The sequence below is a fragment of the Camellia sinensis genome, chromosome 10, assembly GCF_055761805.1.
Source record: "Camellia sinensis isolate YWXY chromosome 10, ASM5576180v1, whole genome shotgun sequence".
In the NCBI taxonomy this organism is placed as follows: domain Eukaryota; kingdom Viridiplantae; phylum Streptophyta; class Magnoliopsida; order Ericales; family Theaceae; genus Camellia; species Camellia sinensis.
The window spans coordinates 102,520,051-102,540,310 of record NC_138970.1 but is presented as its reverse complement, the minus strand read 5'-3'; the positions used below and the strand labels follow the sequence as shown (position 1 = coordinate 102,540,310).

General features: G+C 38.0%; 1 long non-coding RNA gene across 2 annotated transcripts; it reads left to right on the top strand.

The window, feature by feature from the left end:
- The first annotated feature begins 12,086 nt into the window (after positions 1–12,086).
- On the top strand, positions 12,087–17,189 carry LOC145801244 (uncharacterized). 2 transcript variants are annotated; one of them, XR_014342431.1, is made up of 4 exons: positions 12,087–12,380; positions 14,187–14,285; positions 16,162–16,288; positions 17,042–17,189. It is a non-coding gene; the product is annotated as an uncharacterized LOC145801244 (long non-coding RNA). The 2 variants fall into 2 exon arrangements; XR_014342430.1 differs by lacking the exon at positions 12,087–12,380 and having other exon boundaries at positions 13,684–14,285.
- The last annotated feature ends 3,071 nt before the right edge of the window (positions 17,190–20,260 follow it).

Below are 20,260 nucleotides of genomic sequence, written 5' to 3'. Positions count from 1 at the left end.
GTTCTTCCCAGAGTGTGCCCTGCACACATTCAAGCTTACATAATTTAGTTTCCTTTCCATATTAGATCACTTTCTGTTTCGTTTACTTCGAAGGAATTTATACATATTAAAAGGCATCAAACACATATACCGACAACATTGGAGGGTTCTACACGCAAAACGGAGCAAACAGTATTTTTCAGCATGAGCCGCACGTGCGGCTGTGAGCCCCGCACGTGCGACAGTTGGCCCCGCACGTGCGGCCCTGAGGTCCCGCACGTGCCTTTTTAGCAGAACAAAATCCCCGAAATTTGCCCTTCTCCCGCACGTGAGGCCACAACCCCCGCATGTGCGGCAGTACTTCCCGCACGTGCGGCCATGACTCCCGCACGTGCGGCGATTCTGCACTTCCAGTCCGAAATTTGCTAAAAAATTCCATCCTTTTAGGAGTGTTTCCAAGGCTCTAAAATAGATCTTTTCATTACTAAATCATGGTTCAAAAAGCATGAAATTCAAGGTACAATATACAACATTCTCTAGCTTGAATTAAATCCATGCACACAACTCAATTCAATGGACCAAAAGTTGAAACTCATAAACACTCTTCCATATCTAGAGATTCTTAGCTTCTCATGCACATGACATAACATGGATACACAAGATCATGTTTTACACTTAAGTTCAAAATAAGAAGATAGAATATAACTTCTCCATATTCAATTTTAATTGAATCAAACAACCAAGTAATATGGAATCATCATTCCAACCCCTAAGTGACATGATCAAGAGGGTATTTCACACATCCTAAGAAGAAGAGTTATGGGAGTCAATTGAGATAGTCTTATACATACCTTGTACTTAATCTTCCACAAATTCCCAACCTTTTTGATGATCTCCTTCCTCTACCCTTCAATTTCTCTCACTCCTCACCTTCCCTTAGGAGAAATGTGATTCCTAAGTCTTATGAGTCATAAGACTCTTATAAGCATATACATATATATACATAGAAAGCTTGAATAGGGACAAAAATGAATCGTTTAAGCATCCCCAAATTGAAATTTCACAGAGGTGCTTAATATTACTTAAAAATTATGCTGATTATACATGTGAAATCAATTCCAGATAATTAAGCCTCTAAGGCTTCCAATTTCTGATCTAAGCATTCTCATGTAACAGATACTTTTCTCATGGAACAGATAGACATCTTTAATCATATGGTTTACTTACTTACTTTAAATTTCCCATAGGATTCCACAGTAAGCATTCAAAATCACAAAATAGGATCCGAAAATATAACAAAGAACATGTACGAGGGTCGGGTTATTATAGAGTCCATCCCCTATCTCCTCCCAAAAACATCCGGTTTAGAGGTCCATCCCCTATCTTCCCTTAAACCGTGGAGTACATCCCCTATCTCCTCCAACACATCACAATGTATATAAACAATAATTATACACATCATCACACAACACATAAATTTAATGTATTCTTTCAACCGTCATACTCAATGACACATTCCAGTGATTAGTTCCAGTTTGCCTAATCATCATGCATTGTCTACAACAATCAAGACTATCCTCCACCGATAGCCCAAATCAGTTATTTCTATACAGAAAATAAATGCAACAATGGATATATAATCAACATTTCAACTAGGTGAGTGATAAATGATCCAACTACACCCTTTAACCCCTTTCCTTTCCAATTTCCACATTTTCAAGTCAATCCCCCATTTCCAACAATTAATTATACAAATTAATCAATCAATGTAATTAGGGCATTTTCCATAATTAACATTATAACCCTTAGGTTCCAGTTTTCATTAATGTTTCAACATTAATTTCACTTTTCCATGCCAAACATGCATTTTGGTTTTATATAAATGAAAACCCCAACTTTTTGTAAATTTACACAAAAGCCCCAAACTTTCACAAAATTACCAAACCAACCCCAACATCTCAAAATACTAAAATTTAAAGACAAAGCTCATAGTAAGGAGTAGGTTATCCCTACCTCGAAATTAGAGCTCGGATGGAGAAGAGACCAAAACCAAAGTACTCCAAAGACCAAGATGTTTGGATCAAAACGACGCCCTTGACGATCAACACAACTTTTACAAAGGCCAAAGAGAAGGAGGACACTCTAACTAGATCAAACCCTAGAGAGAAGGGAGTTTCTAGAGAGAAAGGCTCTCAAAAATGGGTTTTAGAAAAAGTAGGAGAGAGAAAGAAAAGCAAAAAGTGATTTAAAATCACCCAGCGGATAACTCATATAGGTATGACCCGCTCGAGTGGAAAACACAACGCTCGAGCTCCAAGAACAAAAATCTGAACACGCTCGAGCGCGATAAGGCCCGCTCGAGCGCCAAGACACAAGAATAAAGCACTTCCGCTTGAGCGTGAAAACCAGTCCGCTCGAGCGTAGATTTCCACTACCCAGAACTTATACCCAGAAAGTACTACCCGCTCGAGCGCCAGAAGACCCGCTCGAGCGCCACTGCTCGAGCGTAAACAAACCCGCTCGAGCGTAAAAATCACATCTGCAGAAGTTTTGCAGGAACACGAAATACTGGTTTTGTGCAATCCCCGGAACCGAGTCTGGAATACAACATAACAGTAAAGGGACAACCGGGATCGCTATAACCTCCCCCCCTTAAAGAATTTCGTCCCCGAAATTAAACACAAGTTTTTCAAAAGCAGGTTTTCCCCATTTTCAACAATATTGCAACACAATATTAAACAACCCGACCCATTACTGGTCGATCCCATCTCTTTTTAAGAGGCATTTCACAACATATATTACAAGTGCATTATCACCATGCAATTTTCTTCCATTTCCAACCATTTCTAACATACATGGTTCACAGTTCATATCATAATCAACTCCCATATCAAGGTAAGTTCCACAACATACTTCCATTAATACCAAAACATTACCAATGTTTTACAACTTAAGACATATATCAAGCCCTTAAGTCCAACAACCTTACAAAATTTAAATACAAGGTTACACGTCAACAAACAAGTCTGGATAATTTTTCCGGACCTCCAGCTCACGTTCCCAAGTGGCTTCCACCACTCCGTGATGTTTCCACAAAACCTTCACCAAGGGAATGGTCTTGCCACGCAGGACTTGATCCCGCCTATCCAAGACCCGAACCGGTCTCTCCTCATACGAGGCATCCTCGTCTACCTCTAAGTCGGTCCAATCCAACACGTGGGATGGATCCGGCTCATACTTCCGAAGCATACTAACATGAAAGACGTCATGTACTCCGGACAACTGTAGCGGCAACGCTAAACGATAAGCAACCTCGCCGATCCTCTCAAAGATCTCAAAAGGCCCAATAAACCGAGGGGATAACTTCCCACTCTCCCCAAACCTCATCAAACCTCGCCTAGGTGATATTTTCAAGAAGACATGATCACCTACTTCGAACGCCAAAGGCCTCCTCCTACGGTCGGCATAACTCTTTTGGCGACTCTGGGCTGTAACAAGCCTCCTACGGATAAACTCAACTTTCTCCGTCGTCTCTCTAACCAACTCCGGACCCAACAAAGGTGCATCACCCACCTCGGACCAACACACTGGAGACCTACAAGGTCGGCCATACAAGGCCTCAAACGGTGCCATACCGATGTTAGACTGAAAACTGTTGTTGTAGGCAAACTCCACCAAGGGCAAATGTCTCTCCCACGTCCCACTAAAGTCAAGGGCACAACCCCGAAGCATATCCTCAAGGATCTGAATAGTACGCTCGGACTGCCCGTCAGTCTGAAGATGATAAGCCGTACTAAAGGTCAACTTAGTACCCATGGCACTCTGCAAACTCTGCCATAACCTAGCAGTAAAACGAGGATCTCTATCTGAGACGATCGCCACTGGGACCCCGTGCAATCTCACTATGTCCCGAATATACAAGTTGGCGAGATGATCTACCGAATCTCTCACGCGCAAGGGAATGAAGTGCGCCGACTTAGTCAGCCGGTCTACAACCACCCAAATAGCATCACTACCCCGCTGAGTCCTTGGAAGACCTACCACAAAGTCCATAGTGACATGCTCCCACTTCCACTCGGCAATAAGCAAGGGTTGCAACAAACCCGCTGGCCTCTGATGCTCGGCCTTCATTTGCTGGCTGGCAAGTAAGGCACTTCAATACGAAAACAGCCACATCTCTCTTCATACCCCGCCACCAAAACTAGCGACCCAAATCCCGATACATCTTAGTACCTCCGGGATGCACCGCAAGGCGTGAATGATGGAACTCTCGGAGTACTTCCTCTCGGCAAGACTCCGGCACAAACAAACGGTCTCGGTATCTCACACTCAGGTCGGGATACACCGTCAAACCCTTCTCAGCCTTCCCACTAGAGATCTTCTCTCGGAAGGACTCTACCTCAAGGTCACCTCTCTGTGCCTCTAACACTTGAGTCACAAGTGTAGGCTGCGCAATAACAGAAAACAAGGCCGCAGCCTCAACAAATTCGCCCAGATGCAAATCAAACTCGCCAAGTATACCCAACATCTCCCATTCCCGGATGGCAATACAAGCTACATCACTAATGGATTTCCTACTAAGGGCATCGGCCACAACATTGGCCTTTCCCGGGTGATAGTGCAACTCAAAATCATAGTCCTCAATGAACTCCATCCATCTCCTCTGCCTCAAATTCAAGTCTCTCTGTGTAAACAGATACTTCAAACTCTTGTGGTCCGAGAACACCTCGAACCTCTCACCATAGAGGTAGTGTCTCCAAATCTTCAAGGCAAAGATCACCGCTGCTAACTCTAGGTCGTGTGTAGGGTAGTTCTTCTCGTGTATTTTCAACTGATGTGAGCCATAAGCTACCACTTTCCCTTCTTGCATCAACACACAACCCAAACCCTCTCGTGAGGCATCACAATAGACTGCATAACCTAGTCCTCTCTTCGGAATAATCAAAACCGGAGCAATGGTCAATCTAACTTTCAACTCTTGGAACGACTTTTCGCAAGTCTCACTCCACACAAACTTGACCTCTTTCCGCGTCAATCTAGTCAACGGCGAAGCTAGCCTGGAGAAATCTTTCACAAACCGACAGTAATGCCCAGCTAGTCCCAGAAAACTGCGGAACTCAAACACACTCTTAGGTTGCGCCCAATCTTGCACTGCCTCTACCTTGGATGCGTCAACGGACACCCCTTCCCTGGATATCACGTGGCCTAAGAATTTCACCTCTCCTAGCCAGAACTCACACTTCCCAAACTTGGCATACAGCCTATGGGCTCTAAGCAACTCAAGCACCACTCTCAGGTGTTCCTCATGCTCCTCCTCTGAAGGCGAGTAAACTAGGATGTCGTCCACGAAAATGACTACAAATCGATCCAAGAATTCCCGGAAGATCCGGTTCATCAAGTCCATAAAGACTGCCGGTGCATTGGTAAGCCCGAATGGCATCACCAAAAACTCATAATGGCCATACCGCGTACGGAATGCCGTCTTAGGAATATCCTCCTCCCTGACCCTCAACTGGTGGTAACCCGTTCTCAAGTCTATCTTAGAGAAATAAAGGGAACCCTTCAACTGGTCGAACAGATCATCTATACGGGGCATAGGGTACTTATTCTTAACCGTAGCCCGATTCAAATTCCGGTAGTCTATACACAATCTCAAGGCACCATCTTTCTTTTTAGCAAAGAGAGTCGGTGCTCCCCACGGCGAAACACTGGGGCGAACAAAACCCTTATCTAGCAATTCTTGGAGCTGAACTTTCAACTCAACCAACTCTACTGGAGCAAAACGATAAGGTGCCATAGAAATCGGCGCCGTGCCGGGCACTAGATCAATAGAGAACTCTATCTCTCGGTGAGGTCGTAAACTAACGAGATCCTCGAGAAAAACATCCGAATACTCACAAACCACCCTCGGCAACACAAGCTGGGTCTCATCACACTCACCACTCTCAAAGCTAGCAAGTAGACCACTAAGCTCACTCCGCCCTCGCGAATCATACCCCGGTGGCAAGACACTACCAACCCGGTCTCTCAAGAAATGGAACCACTCCCCGCTCAAGGTACATAACGTAACCCTCTAGCGGTAGCAATCGATAACAGCCCGGTATGACGATAGCCAGTCCATACCCAAAATAACATCAAAGCCCTTCATGGGCATGACAACAAACGGAAAAGGAAGCCTATGGTCGGCGACCTCTATATCACAACCTCTAACACCTTGTTTCAAGATCAGTTCACCTCCAAGAGGTGACACTACACAAATAGGAGATGCTAACTGTGCTAACTCCAGCACCAAAACAGATGCAAATGCAGCAGATACAAAAGAATGAGATGCATCCGTATCAATCAACACATTAGCAACCGAGTTGCAAAACAGAAAAGTACCTCTCACTACTAATGGAGCTGGTACTAGGTCCTGCGCGGTAACAGCATACACGCGCCCTGTAGGCCTCTAATCCACCTGCTCACCCCTCGGAGCATACGACTGCTGCACTGACTGGGATGACGAAGCTTCTGGATTGGCCCTCGAGGACTGTACAGACTGAGCTGGCTGAAAACTCTGCGTCTGTCTAGAACCAGACGCTCCTGAAGTAGCACTCAACTGCGGGCAATACCTCTTCAGGTGCCCAGGCTGACCACACTGATAGCAAGACAAGGGCTGGCCCCTGCCCTGACTCTGGCCCTGAGGTCTAGCTGAAGAGGAAGCAGCTCGTTGACCCCCTCCCTTCTGCGAGCAAACCGAAGACTTGTGACCCAGCTGGCCACATGCAAAACAAGTCAAGCCTCCCTGACTACCTCTCCCCGAGCCTGCACTCGGCACCAGAAAGGTCGATCAAGCAACTCCACCCTGAGACTGCTGAGGATTATAACCCCTCTGTCTCCTGCCATCACCCTGACCCTCCTGGCCCTGCTTGGAGCCTCTATGTTTCTCCTCGTCTTCCTCCTGCATCATAAGCTCCATATGAGCTGCAGCATCCACTAAATGTCTATACTCTCGGATGTAAGACCCACCAACCCTCAACTTGAGGCCCCGCCTCAACTTCCGCTCAAACTCATAGCAACGGCGTTCTTCGGACACCACCAACTCAGGAGCAAACCTGAACAAACTAGTAAAAGTGGCCTCAAACTCTGCCACAGACATACCCTGCTGATTAAGCCGGCTAAACTGATCCCTCAGCTTCTCCCTAGCAACTGTAGATAAGAACCTCTCCTGGAAAGCATTCACAAACGCCTCCCATGTACCACCCACACGAGCCTTCTCGTACTTCCACCATTGACCCGCATCTCCCTTCAGCTGGAAGGATGCCAAGGTCACTTTTAGTGCCCCGTCCTCGATGCCAAGAATCTCGAACGTCTTACTCATTTGTTCCAACCACTCGTCAGCCTTTAGTGGCTCCTTTGGATCCCCAACAAACTCATCCAGGTTAGACCGGAAGAACTCCCTCTTCAAGAAAGAAGGCCCTGCCTCAGCTACCTGATTCCCAGCCCTGAGAATACCCAAAGCTCCTGCTATCTCTCGTGCCAAGGCACTCATAGCCTGCTGACCCGCTGGCTCGGCCACGTTGGCCTGACCAATTCCCTCCTGCACTACCGGAACCTCCTCCGGTAAAGGCATCTCCTGCCTACCACGCCTGCCACGCCTACCGCGTCCTCGTCCTGACATCCTAATAAAGGCAACCAAGACTATTAGCACATTCATAAATGTGCCGAAGCTATAACACTCGCGTCCTAATGCATGGACAACTGTAATTCATTCCACGTAAGCACATAAACACATAAGCACTTACGAATCTCATTTCCGGATAATGCTAGTCCCGAGGCGTTACTAGAGTTCCTGTTAGAAACAACATTGATCAAGTGCCTTTCCAACAAGACTCACAGAGACCCAAGGATCCAATCAACATCCTAGAAACCAAATCCCATACCCACATAGTCACATAAGCATGTTATCAATTAAGCACATAGCATATGATACTACATCTAAGTCTCTATCAAGCGAGACAAACACATTGTGATCCTAATCACTTCCCACGTACCCAAATATTCGAACCCGGTACACTCTGATACCAAGTTGTAACGCCTTCAAAATAATAACATTAAACCCATCAACAGAGACATGCATTGATATATAAAAGCTCCACTTTCTTCTATTCATCAGATTTTCATTACCAAAAGTATTACATGTTAACAATAAAAGCAAATGCCCTAAAGGCTTACAGCTTTCCAAGTTAACACTTGGTTACAACAAAAGAGTGCTAACTCATTTACACATTAAGCCCTTGGCTTGAATATACATGTAATACATCAAAGAAATAAAACAACAAAAGCCCGCCTGCCTCTAGCCTCCCAAGCTATGTCCTTGGAGGTGGCATGCTACCTGTACCTGAAAATGATATTCCCATATAGGGTGAGCCACAGCCCAGTAGAAATATACTAAACCAAATATGAACAATGACTAAAAGATTAGCAATTGATAGATGGCCAACACTGATACTTTCCCTTATCACACTTTACAGTTTCATGACATACAAGTCCATATTACAATTCATTTTCCAATTCCTTTCAAATTCTTAATTTATAACCATGGCTCAGAACCTGGCCAAACAACTCATATGAGACAGTAACTCATATTAAGCACCTTCCCATTTCATAATAGATAAGCATACTAGCTATATCACATACCAACAGATAAGCATACAAGCTATATCATCACTTCCACAGATATGCATATGAGCACTATCACACTTCCAATGACAAGCATATGAGCTCTGTCAACATGTTAATAGATAAGCATATGAGCTCTATCTATGGAGTCCATCCCCTATCTCCTCCCAAAAACATCCGGTTTAGAGGTCCATCCCCTATCTTCCCTTAAACCGTGGAGTACATCCCCTATCTCCTCCAACACATCACAATGTATATAAACAATAATTATACACATCATCACACAACACATAAATTTAATGTATTCTTTCAACCGTCATACTCAATGACACATTCCAGTGATTAGTTCCAGTTTGCCTAATCATCATGCATTGTCTACAACAATCAAGACTATCCTCCACCGATAGCCCAAAGTAGTTATTTCTATACAGAAAATAAATGCAACAATGGATATATAATCAACATTTCAACTAGGTGAGTGATAAATGTTTCAACTACACCCTTTAACCCCTTCCCTTTCCAATTTCCACATTTTCAAGTCAATCCCTCATTTCCAACAATTAATTATACAAATTAATCAATCAATGTAATTAGGGCATTTTCCATAATTAACATTATAACCCTTAGGTTCCAGTTTTCATTAATGTTTCAACATTAATTTCACTTTTCCATGCCAAACATGCATTTTGGTTTTATATAAATGAAAACCCCAACTTTTTGTAAATTTACACAAAAGCCCCAAACTTTCACAAAATTACCAAACCAACCCCAACATCTCAAAATACTAAAATTTAAAGACAAAGCTCATAGTAAGGAGTAGGTTATCCCTACCTCGAAATTAGAGCTCAGATGGAGAAGAGACCAAAACCAAAGTACTCCAAAGATCAAGATGTTTGGATCAAAACGACGCCCTCGACGATCAACACAACTTTTACAAAGGCCGAAGAGAAGGAGGACACTCTAACTAGATCAAACCCTATAGAGAAGGGAGTTTCTAGAGAGAGAGGCTCTCAAAAATGGGTTTTAGAAAAAGTACGAGAGAGAAAGAAAAGCAAAAAGTGATTTAAAATCACCCAGCGGATAACTCATATACGTATGACCCGCTCGAGCGGAAAACACAACGCTCGAGCGCCAAGAACAAAAATCTGAACATGCTCGAGCGTGATAAGGCCCACTCGAGCGCCAAGGCACAAGAATAAAGCACTTCCGCTCGAGCGTGAAAACCAGTCCGCTCGAGCGTAGATTTCTACCTCCCAGAACTTATACCCAGAAAGTACTACCCGCTCGAGCGCCAGAAGACCCGCTCGAGCGCCACCGCTCGAGCGTAAACAAACCCGCTCGAGCGTAAAAATCACATCTACAGAAGTTTTGCAAGAACACGAAATACTGGTTTTGTGCAATCCCCGCTCGAGCGCAAGAAGACCCGCTCGAGCGGAATGCCTAAAAACTGGACGACAAGGAATTGAAACCAAGGCCTAACCAACCTGTAACAACCCTGCCCAAAACATCCCAAAACTCAATCAAGTGGAATTAAAGGACGGCAACAAGATAGATGCTACTACCAACTTCACGGAACCGAGTCCGGAATACAACATAACAGTAAAAGGACAACCGGGATCGCTATACTTTAGGTTCTATCACCTAAAGTATGATTTGAAATTTTTACCCGCTGCATTATACTTGTTTTACAAAAATGAATGGAGAAGAGAAGGAGATAATTATGGATGTAAAGAGAGGAATGTGACATTAAGACGAGGGATATAATTGATAACTCCACATCTTTGGTTATTGCATGCTCTTTTGTCAAATAATACCTAAATAACTCCACATCTTTGGAAGTTACATGTCTTGAATTAAAAAAATAAAATAAAATAAAATAAATTGATCACTAATGTAGTAGAAATGCTTGCAATAGATAAAGAATATCGATCATTTGACAGCCCCTTGTAGAAGATAAGATCATCTTCATTTTTTCTGTTGAATATAATTTTGGGAAATTAAATAGTAAATTTATTTTTCTATACTTGTAATCCAATAAGTTTTCTGGATATTTTTGCATCCCAATTAGTTTTCATGTTTGAAAATTTTGACACAGCAAATTTCATATCTTATAACTTTTTTTAATATTTTATGAACATTTATACCTCTTACAGTTATCGTATGTATTATCTTTCTCTATTATTCATTATGCAATATATTATATATTCACATAGCATTGATATTAGTTTTTCCTTAGCAATAAATAGTTTTGGATTCGCCGAACGGTAGCAATGTACAAATGATAGTTGTGAGAGTATTTTTCCAAAACTATGGGAGGGCATATTTTGATTCACTACAGCAAAAATAGTTAAATATTACACTTTGACAAATGAAACTATCTCATTTTTATTGAAAGCGTGATCACTACTATAAAAATAGTTAAAGATCACACTTTGACAAAAAAAAAAAAAAAAAAAAATCTCACTTTTATTAGAAGTGTGATAAAAAAAAATTAGATTGATATTTTATTCGCACTTTATTTGATTGAGTGTGATAATATTTATTTTTTATGTTACTTTTCAATTAAGTGTGATTATATATATATTTTTAATCACACATTCTAATTAAAGTGTGATTATATATACACTACTGCTTTTTAATCACACTTTTTAATTAAGTGTGATTATATATATATATTTTAATCACACCTTCTAATTAAAGTGTGATTATATATACATTATTACTTTCTAATCACACTTTTTAAATAAGTGTAATTATATAAAATATTCCAATTTTATTTTTATATAAAATATACAATTCTCAAATTCACGCCTCTGTTCTATCCACGAATGACAGATGACTTTTTTTTGGGTGAATAAGTCATAAAATAAAACAAGAAAACTTACAAGAATACAAGGGGAATACCCCAAGCCCTAACAAAGCTATACAAAATTTACCAACTAAAACATATCTGCTAATACATAACTAGCTAGCACAAACAAAACAAGCCTATCAAAGCAGCCACAAATCTGTTAGCATACTGGTGCCATACTGTAGCAAATATATTAGCAACAATCTGTAAGCAAAAACTAGCATACTAGCTGCCTCCATAACCTAGTTCAGAAGCACACACAAAAGAAGCCAATCAATGTTATGTTTCTCCATAGCAGCCACATACACCAAGATACATAAACCAAAAGCTTAAGAAAATAAAATAAGACCCAAAGCACAACCCGCAAGGGAATAGATAGAAACATTAGAATATGAGCATAAAACCAGTTGGAATTCAGCTCCATACTTCCTATCCAAATGTGTAGCACCATCAAAATAAAAAAGACAACTGTCAAGCACACTCCATTCATTGAACTGGCGCAGATTACAGCCTGGTTCAAGATTACATGCCCTATATCTTTATACTTCCAAGTTTCAACATGACCTGTTAGGACCACCCACATAGATCCAACCAAAAGAAACCAAAAGAGTAATAATAGTGAGAAAATCCTCCAATTTAACAAACAATTAAGGTCTTCCTTCACTACACCCATAATGAAAAAATCCATGTAATAAGATTGAAATTCAGAGGACGACTCTTTCCATTCCCAACAAGATTAAATTTCATAAGCACACAGGTCTCTTCTCATTGCCTTCTGTTCTCGGTCGGGAGGATTGGCTGGTACTTGAAGAAGGGTCGCTATGCTCATTGTGTAGGAACCAGAGGTCTGGTTTTCATAGCCGTTGTACTTGAATACCTAGCTACTGAAGTAACTCTGTGTGTGTGTGTGTGTGTGTGTGTGTTTCAAACTCTTTATTGTATAATCATCATCAAACCCTAACTCTTGATTTGTTCTTCACTAATTGTAATCCTTCATATTCACAAAGCTTCAGTTCGTATGTCAATGGCGAACTCATTCTTTGTTCGATTTGGATCTATGTTTTGATTTGGTTAGGTTTATCTGTTTTGTTTTCGATTAGCGTTTTGGTTTAATGGTTAGGGTTTTGTTTGAGACCTTTGTGTTTTTGCTAGTTTTTGATGAATTTGGGGGAATTATTTTGTCTCTGTCGATCTGCTCTTTTGAATACTTGTTTGAGGTGGTTCTGTTTGGTTAGTGAGAAAATGCAAGGTTATTGAAAAAAATTTAACAGCAGATAATGAATTGCCTTATCTTTTCCTTTCGAAAATTTCATAGTTTGCCGATAAATTTCAATTTTTTCTTTTTTTTTTTTTTTTTTTGGTAATATTACAGTTACTAAACCTTTAGGTTAACCTCAAGTAGTCTAAGTTGGGTTGTAGTTGGTTATTGAGAAAATGACGGAATTTCCACATTATGCCTCAGAATACGAAGACACACACATACACACATGTGCGCGCGCGCACACACACACACACACACACACACTCTCTCTCTCTCTCTCTCTCTTGCTCTTGCTCTCACCTCGCGTTACCCTCACAATCTATCTGTAGCAGTGGCGGCGGCGACTTCCCACTGGTTCTCCCTCCGACATCCAGGTATATCTCTCATATGCTCTCATCTGTTGTTCTCTCCTCATTTTATGGGAGGATGCTTGGTGCTTCTTTTGCTTTTTTTTTTCGTTCTCTTTTTCCTAAGAAAATTGTATTTTATTTTTATTTATTTATTTAACTTTATGTTAAAGACTGAATCTTAGTGGAAGATCAAGAAATGTTATGTAGGGTTGTTTTTCAAGGTTGTTAGTTGAGATAGATATGCTTCAGTCTCCACCAAAAAATGAAAGGCAGTGGATTTTGTCTGTGGGAGAAGGAAGCTATATCAAGCCAAGGCCAGAGGAGCATGGGGGTTGATATCTACATGTGATTGTAGAAAAGGAGCTTTTGGTGGTACATTTCTTGTTGGAGATGTTTGATGGTGCCTTTAGGATTCTTACTATCAGGGAAAAACCTTGGGGCTATTATTTTAATTTTATATTTTTGAGGGCGAGGGGTGCCTAATGAAGAGTTTGTTGACAGACCCAGAATTGAACCTCAATTTTGAGTATGAACTAAAAAAAAATAATAATAATAATTATTTAATTTGAACTGAACCAAATTGAACTAAACTTTTGGTTGTCTATCTTATAATGAATATTTTAGAAATACTCATTTGCACGAAGCTACCAACTAGTGTAAATTTTGTTTGTTAAAGGCTTATTGATCTGCTAAAATCAAGACTTAGCTCAAAAGATCTTGAGTTATACTAGTGATGCTTGGTAGGTGGCTCAGTGGAGTAGTCCCTAGAACTTTCATAAAGAGAAACACAGGTATTTCTTTATACTTACATGAAAGAAGTTCAAAATTTTAGCTGATGAATTCAACACTGTTCATTCAAAATAGCCTATAGAATTAATACAGAAGTTGTTGACAAGCTTTCATACAGTTTCTCTTTTTGGATGTGTCTGGACACACACATGACAAAGTATTTAGAATTATTATTTTATGCTATGGCCAAATAGTTCATCTTGCCCCATTTAACATCCTGTTGTAGACAGATGTAAACACGTGTTTATTTAGGTGTACATTAATAAATTTCCAATTTTTTTTTACCATTTTACAGATCCAAAATGAAGGATACTATTTGTAGTTGAGAGCTAAAGATGCTCTGCTAAATGCTCTTCTTGTAGCTGCTAAAAGATTTAGTTCAGGTCCCTTACAGGTGCTTTCTCTTCTTTATCCTGATTGGATCTGTGGGTGCTCTAATGCTTAAAACAGATGAAATTTTTGGGATATTCTATCAAAAAGCTCGATTGAATGTTAGATTTTGCTGATCCATCTTGTTTTTATTTTTATTTTTTTGTTTTGTTTTGTTTTGGTGTTGTATTTATCATTTGAATTAAGTGTCTATTTATGTATTTGTTTTGTGTTATTTAAAGAAGTGTTTGATCGAAAGTTGGATTATCTTTGTGACAACTTTTAACACAAATCTGTCTTGCACTCTCTGCTCTTATACATCATGATGTCGAGCATAGTAAACCTATTGTCCTTATGGAAAAGTGACTCCTTATTTTGGTGCTCCTAATCTCTCTCTCTCTCTCTCTGTGGTTCTCACTAAGGTTTGAGCTCCTCAGATCCCATAGGTAATGGCCGCTATAGTGCTGTGATTGAGACACATATATGTTGTGTAATCTGCAGTTGCCCATTGAAAACCCCACCAATTTAGTGCTTTTGCTGTTGCTGCACTTAGTTGCTACTGCTGTAGAGTTGTTTTTGCAGCTGCTGCAAGTTGCCCACTAAAAACCCCACCATTTTAGTAGCTCAGATCATATCTTCCACACTTTAGAGCACTATAATAGAACATGGTTGCTAGATTTAGCTTCACTTTTACAAAAAAGGGGCAGACATTACTAGAGCACCGTTTTTTTTTTTTTTTTTTTGTGTGGAAATAGTCAGCTGTTTTCACCCTCCATTACCAAGTGAACCAGCCAAAAAATTGGGTTTTGGGTGGGGCAACATTAAACCATAATAGCTTAGGCACAAGCAAATTGGATCCATGTTGGTCTTCAGCCCACCTTCAGCCACAAAACTGAGTTGAGAACACGGAAGCAAGATCAAAAAGTTGAAGAAGAAATATGCCACAAGAAATGTGATCGATATAAGAAGAAATGCTCCTAATTTTAAGGTTTTCATTCTCTCTCTCCAGCCAATCTCTTTATCTAGAGGACATACTTATGAGTTATGTGTGTGAGAGAGAGATTGTTTGCCAAGAAGTAATTCTAATTTATGAAGAGGTCTAGTAAACATTTCTGTTAAATGAGAAGTTGGAGAGCTATAATATTTATTAGTTCTTGGCGGAGGATCACAAGCTGTTGATATCTTGTTTTGGGTTGACATAAACGTAATTACATGAAGCCTTTGTTTTGAGTGATTTTCAGGTTTTTCTTTGGCAAATTCTTGGAACCAGATTTGTTGTATCTATGAAATTGTGGCTTCTTCTATCTTAGAACTATGTATTAGTTAAGCTTTGTGTTGTCATAGTTTTCTTTATCTTTTTTTTCTTTCCTTTTTTTTTAATTTTTTTTTTTATAGCTTTTGGTGTGGTAGGAGTTAGTTGGTGGAAAGGAATATGATTCCCAGTTAAGGAAGCATTTTCCTTTTAAAAGGTGAAATCTTTCTAAATAATAGTTACATATGTTTTTCTTATATTTTGGGTCTACATTTTGGTACTTTGTGCTCATTTAGGACTGTGTTTGTTAAGTTTTTTGTCGTTATTTTATTTATTTATTTATTTATTATTATTATTTTGAATCTTGATTTTGGTGTTTTGTGCTCATTTAAGTATCATAGATTCATAGGTGTAGAGGAATAAGGAAGTGAATGATAGATATATCTGTAAGTTTCTGAATAAACTTGTATATTCAACTTGGATCGTAACTGAATTCGAAAAGGATCTTAGGAATAAGGGTCATGCGCATCATATGGGAACCCACTTTGGTTTCTTCCTGGCATATCTGCCTATGTGCATTTCTCTTATAATGTTTTCATTTTTAGCAACTTAATTTTATTTTTGATAAGTTGGTAGTTGGTGTTTCTAGGTGGAACTGCTTCTTTCTTTCTATGTGGAGATGGGCTTTTCTTCAGTTATACCTGTTGGTCACGATGATAGAGGCCTGCTTGCCTTAAAAACTGTACACAGCCCATGCTTAACCAAATTTTGTCAATGTGAGAACCACCTACTTGGTTTAATGTGCCAATTACACATCTTTGAATTACTGAATAATGAAATCATTATCTTGCCTCAAATCATTTCCTATATTTTTTTAAGATTTATGCATCACAAGAATATTAATCTTATTTTGTGATTAGGTGGGACATGATTCGTACCTGCAGTCCGCTCATGGGAAAAGGACCACTTTTTATTTTTATGTTTAGTCCTTTACTTAAAAAGAAATTTCTTGAAAATCAGTTAAAAGCTGCACAGAGTCCTGTTGAACTCATGTTAAAATTGTGAATTTAATAAACACCATTTTTAGACACTAAAAACAAATAAACATAATACAATGAACTAATCAAATATATGTCTTTAATTTTACACAGTGTAGGCTCATTCTTGGACACAGTATTTTTTATTTTTTATTTTTTTGTGTGTGACTAGGTAGTGGAACTCTTTAAAGAAAAGTGTGAGGTGTTCCCTGTTTGTAAATTATTTTCTTAAATAATTAAGTCCAAATTTTACTATAACTAAGTTGTTGGTTATAGTAAAATTATGTTGAACTTGCAATTTCTGTGGGTAAAGTGACATTTTGTTTTAATATGCTTCAAGTCATGCTAGAGGTATTTAATGTTAAGACATTCGAAGGGGTGTGATCCATCAGACTTCGTCTTTTGTAAGACAATAACAATCTCTACAAAAATAGTAAGTTTGTTCATATGCTTCTAGCCGTTTCTGAATTAATTTGTTTTTATATTTTTCAGGTCAGAAATTTCTTGGAGAAGTGCAAAATATGGTCAAAGAATTCAAAAATTTAGTTTTTCAAGCTTTTTCATTTTTTAATATATGTAAACACAGTTTAAAACTTTTTATGTAATTCATTTGTATCTACTTTTAAACATATTTAACTTTCATTCATGAAATATATGATGTGTATTGCTTTCTTCAAATGTGCGTACTAAAATAATATTGATTATTCTTCAAATCATTATTAATCACAGGTTTTATTAGATATTAATCACACTTAAAATCTGTGATCTAAATGTTTATGATCACAAGTTTTATTAGTTATTAATCACACTTAAAAGATGTGATCTAAATGTTATTAATCACACATAAAATTGGGTTCTAAATATTATTAATCATACTTAAAAGATGTGATCTAAACGTTATTAATCACACTCCCAAAGATCACACTTTAGTAAAACTTCAAAGGTATGATTAAATAACATACATCACACAAAAAAAGTGTGATCTATATCTATTTTTGTAGTAGCGGATAAAAAAAATTAGAATGATATTTTAATCACACTTAATTTGAGTGAGTGTCATAATATTTATTTTAATCTCATTTTTTTAAATAAGTGTGATTATATCTTCTTTTTTTTAATCGCATTTTCTAAGTAAGTGTGATTGTATGTTGTTTATACTAATAGTCTTCTAATATGCCATAAAATATATTTTTTAATGTTTGACATGAAAATCCTAAATTAATAAAATAAACATTTATTTTGATTTCATAGAGGGCTAGTAATATTGTACTCAAAGTTTAAAAATCATGCAACACTAACCCTTTTGAAGGTTTCATAGAGATACCTCAACTTAGTTCAAACCTGAGTTATTAACCATGAAACAAAGTATGAATAGGAATTTAACTTAACACATTCAAAACATGGATTTTAATGGAGCATTAATTTCATGGATTGAAATATATAAAACTACTCAAGAATACAAAACTAACTCGTGAATCATTCTATTAGTTAAAAATGGAAACCCTAGCATGCTTCTAATGAAGATGTGAGAAGACCCTTAACTTTACTTGAAGCTTTGATTCACAAGGAGGAGGGAAAAGATATAGTTGATGATTGGAATGGTCCAAGTAAACCCCAAGCCTCAAGAACACGCCAAACCTTCAAAGCGTTCTTCAATATTCCTTCAAAACTCAATCAAAACACTCAATTTAACCTCACAAGAGACCCCATGTCCTGGGTAGTGGTGAGTCTGCTATAGTTTTGGGATGGCACTCGTATGAAAAAGAGAGAATAAAGAATTTGGAATGCCACCCCAATTGCAGGAAACTGAGAAAAGATGTTGTGTTCAATCGGGTGCATCCAAATCTGGAGGAAGTCTTTGAGCTTATAAAAGTAAGAATTGCAATGTGGGTAAATGATTCATCTCCTGCTATGGTGTTTTCTTTCAACAATTTGGTGTTTAATCTTCATCAACTCGGATTTTCCAATATTTCATACTTAGTATTATTTCCTTATATATAACGTTTCCTTATTTATATCGTTTCCTAAATTGTCTCATCTACATAAACTCCAATCATACTTTTAATCGCATATTAATCAATAAACAAAATGACACTACTACAAAAATAGTTAAAGATCACATTTTGACAAATAAAACTATCTCATTTTTATTGGAAGTGTAACAAAAAAAATTAGATTGATATTTTAAGCACACTTAATTTGAGTGAGCGCGATAATAATTATTTTTAGTCTCATTTTTTAAATAAGTGTGATTATAAGTTCTTCTTTTTTTTTCTTTTTTTATCACATTTTCTTAGTGTGATTGTATGTGGTCTATACTAATAGTCTTCTAATATGCCATAAAATGTATTTATTAATGTTTGACATGAAAATCCTAAATTAATTAAATAATCATTTACTTTGATTTCATAGAAGGCTAACAATATTGTACTCGAAGTTTGTAAATTCATGCAATACTAACCCTTTTGAAGGTTTCAAAGTGATATCTCAACTTAGTTCAATCATGAGTTATTAACCATGTAACAAAGTTTGAAAAGGAATTTAACTTAACACATTCAAAACATGGATTTTAATGGAGCATTAATTTCACGGATTGAAATATATAAAACTACTCATCAATACAAAACTAACTCAAGAATCATGCTATTAGTTAAAAATAGAAACCCTAGCATGCTTCTAATGAAGATGTGAGAAGACCCTTACCTTTATTTGAGGCTTTGATTAACAAGGAGGAGGGAAATGATAGAGTTGATGGTTGGAATGGTGCATGTAAACCCCAAGCATCAAGAACACGCCAAACCTTCAAAGTGTTCTTCAATATTCTTTCAAAACTCAATCAAAACTCTCTATTTAACCTTACAAGTGACACCATGTCCTGGGTAGTGGTGAGTCTGTTGTAGTTTTGGACAGGGACTAGTATGAAAAAGTGAGAATAAAGAATTTGGAATGTCACCCCAATTGTAGGAAATTGAGAAAAGATGTTGTGTTCAATCGGGTGTAGCCAAATCTGGAGGAAGCCTGTGAGCTTATAAAAGTAAGAATTGCAACGTGGGTAAAGGATTCATCTCCTACTATGGTGTTTTATTTCAATGAATTGGTGTTTAATCTTCATCAAGTCAAATTTTCCAATATTTCATACTTAGTATTATTTCCTTATTTATAACGTTTCCTTATTTATGTCGTTTCCTAAATTGCATCGTCTACATAAACTCCAATCTTACTTTTAATCGCATATTAATCAATAAACAAAATGACACTACTACAAAAATAGTTAAAGATCACATTTTGACAAATGAAACTATCTCATTTTTATTGGAATTGTAACAAAAAAAAATTAGATTGATATTTTAAGCACACTTAATTTGAGTGAGCGTGATAATAATTATTTTTAGTCTCATTTTTTAAATAAGTGTGATTATAACTTCTTATTTTTTTTCTTTTTTTCTTTTTTTATCACATTTTCTAAGTGTGATTGTATGTGGTCTATACTAATAGTCTTCTAATATGCCATAAAATGTATTTATTAATGTTTGACATGGAAATCCTAAATTAATTAAATAATCATTTACTTTGATTTCATAGAAGGCTAACAATATTGTACTCGAAGTTTGTAAATTCATGCAACACTAACCCTTTTGAAGGTTTCATAGTGATAGCTCAACTTAGTTCAATCATGAGTTATTAACCATGTAACAAAGTATGAAAAGGAAT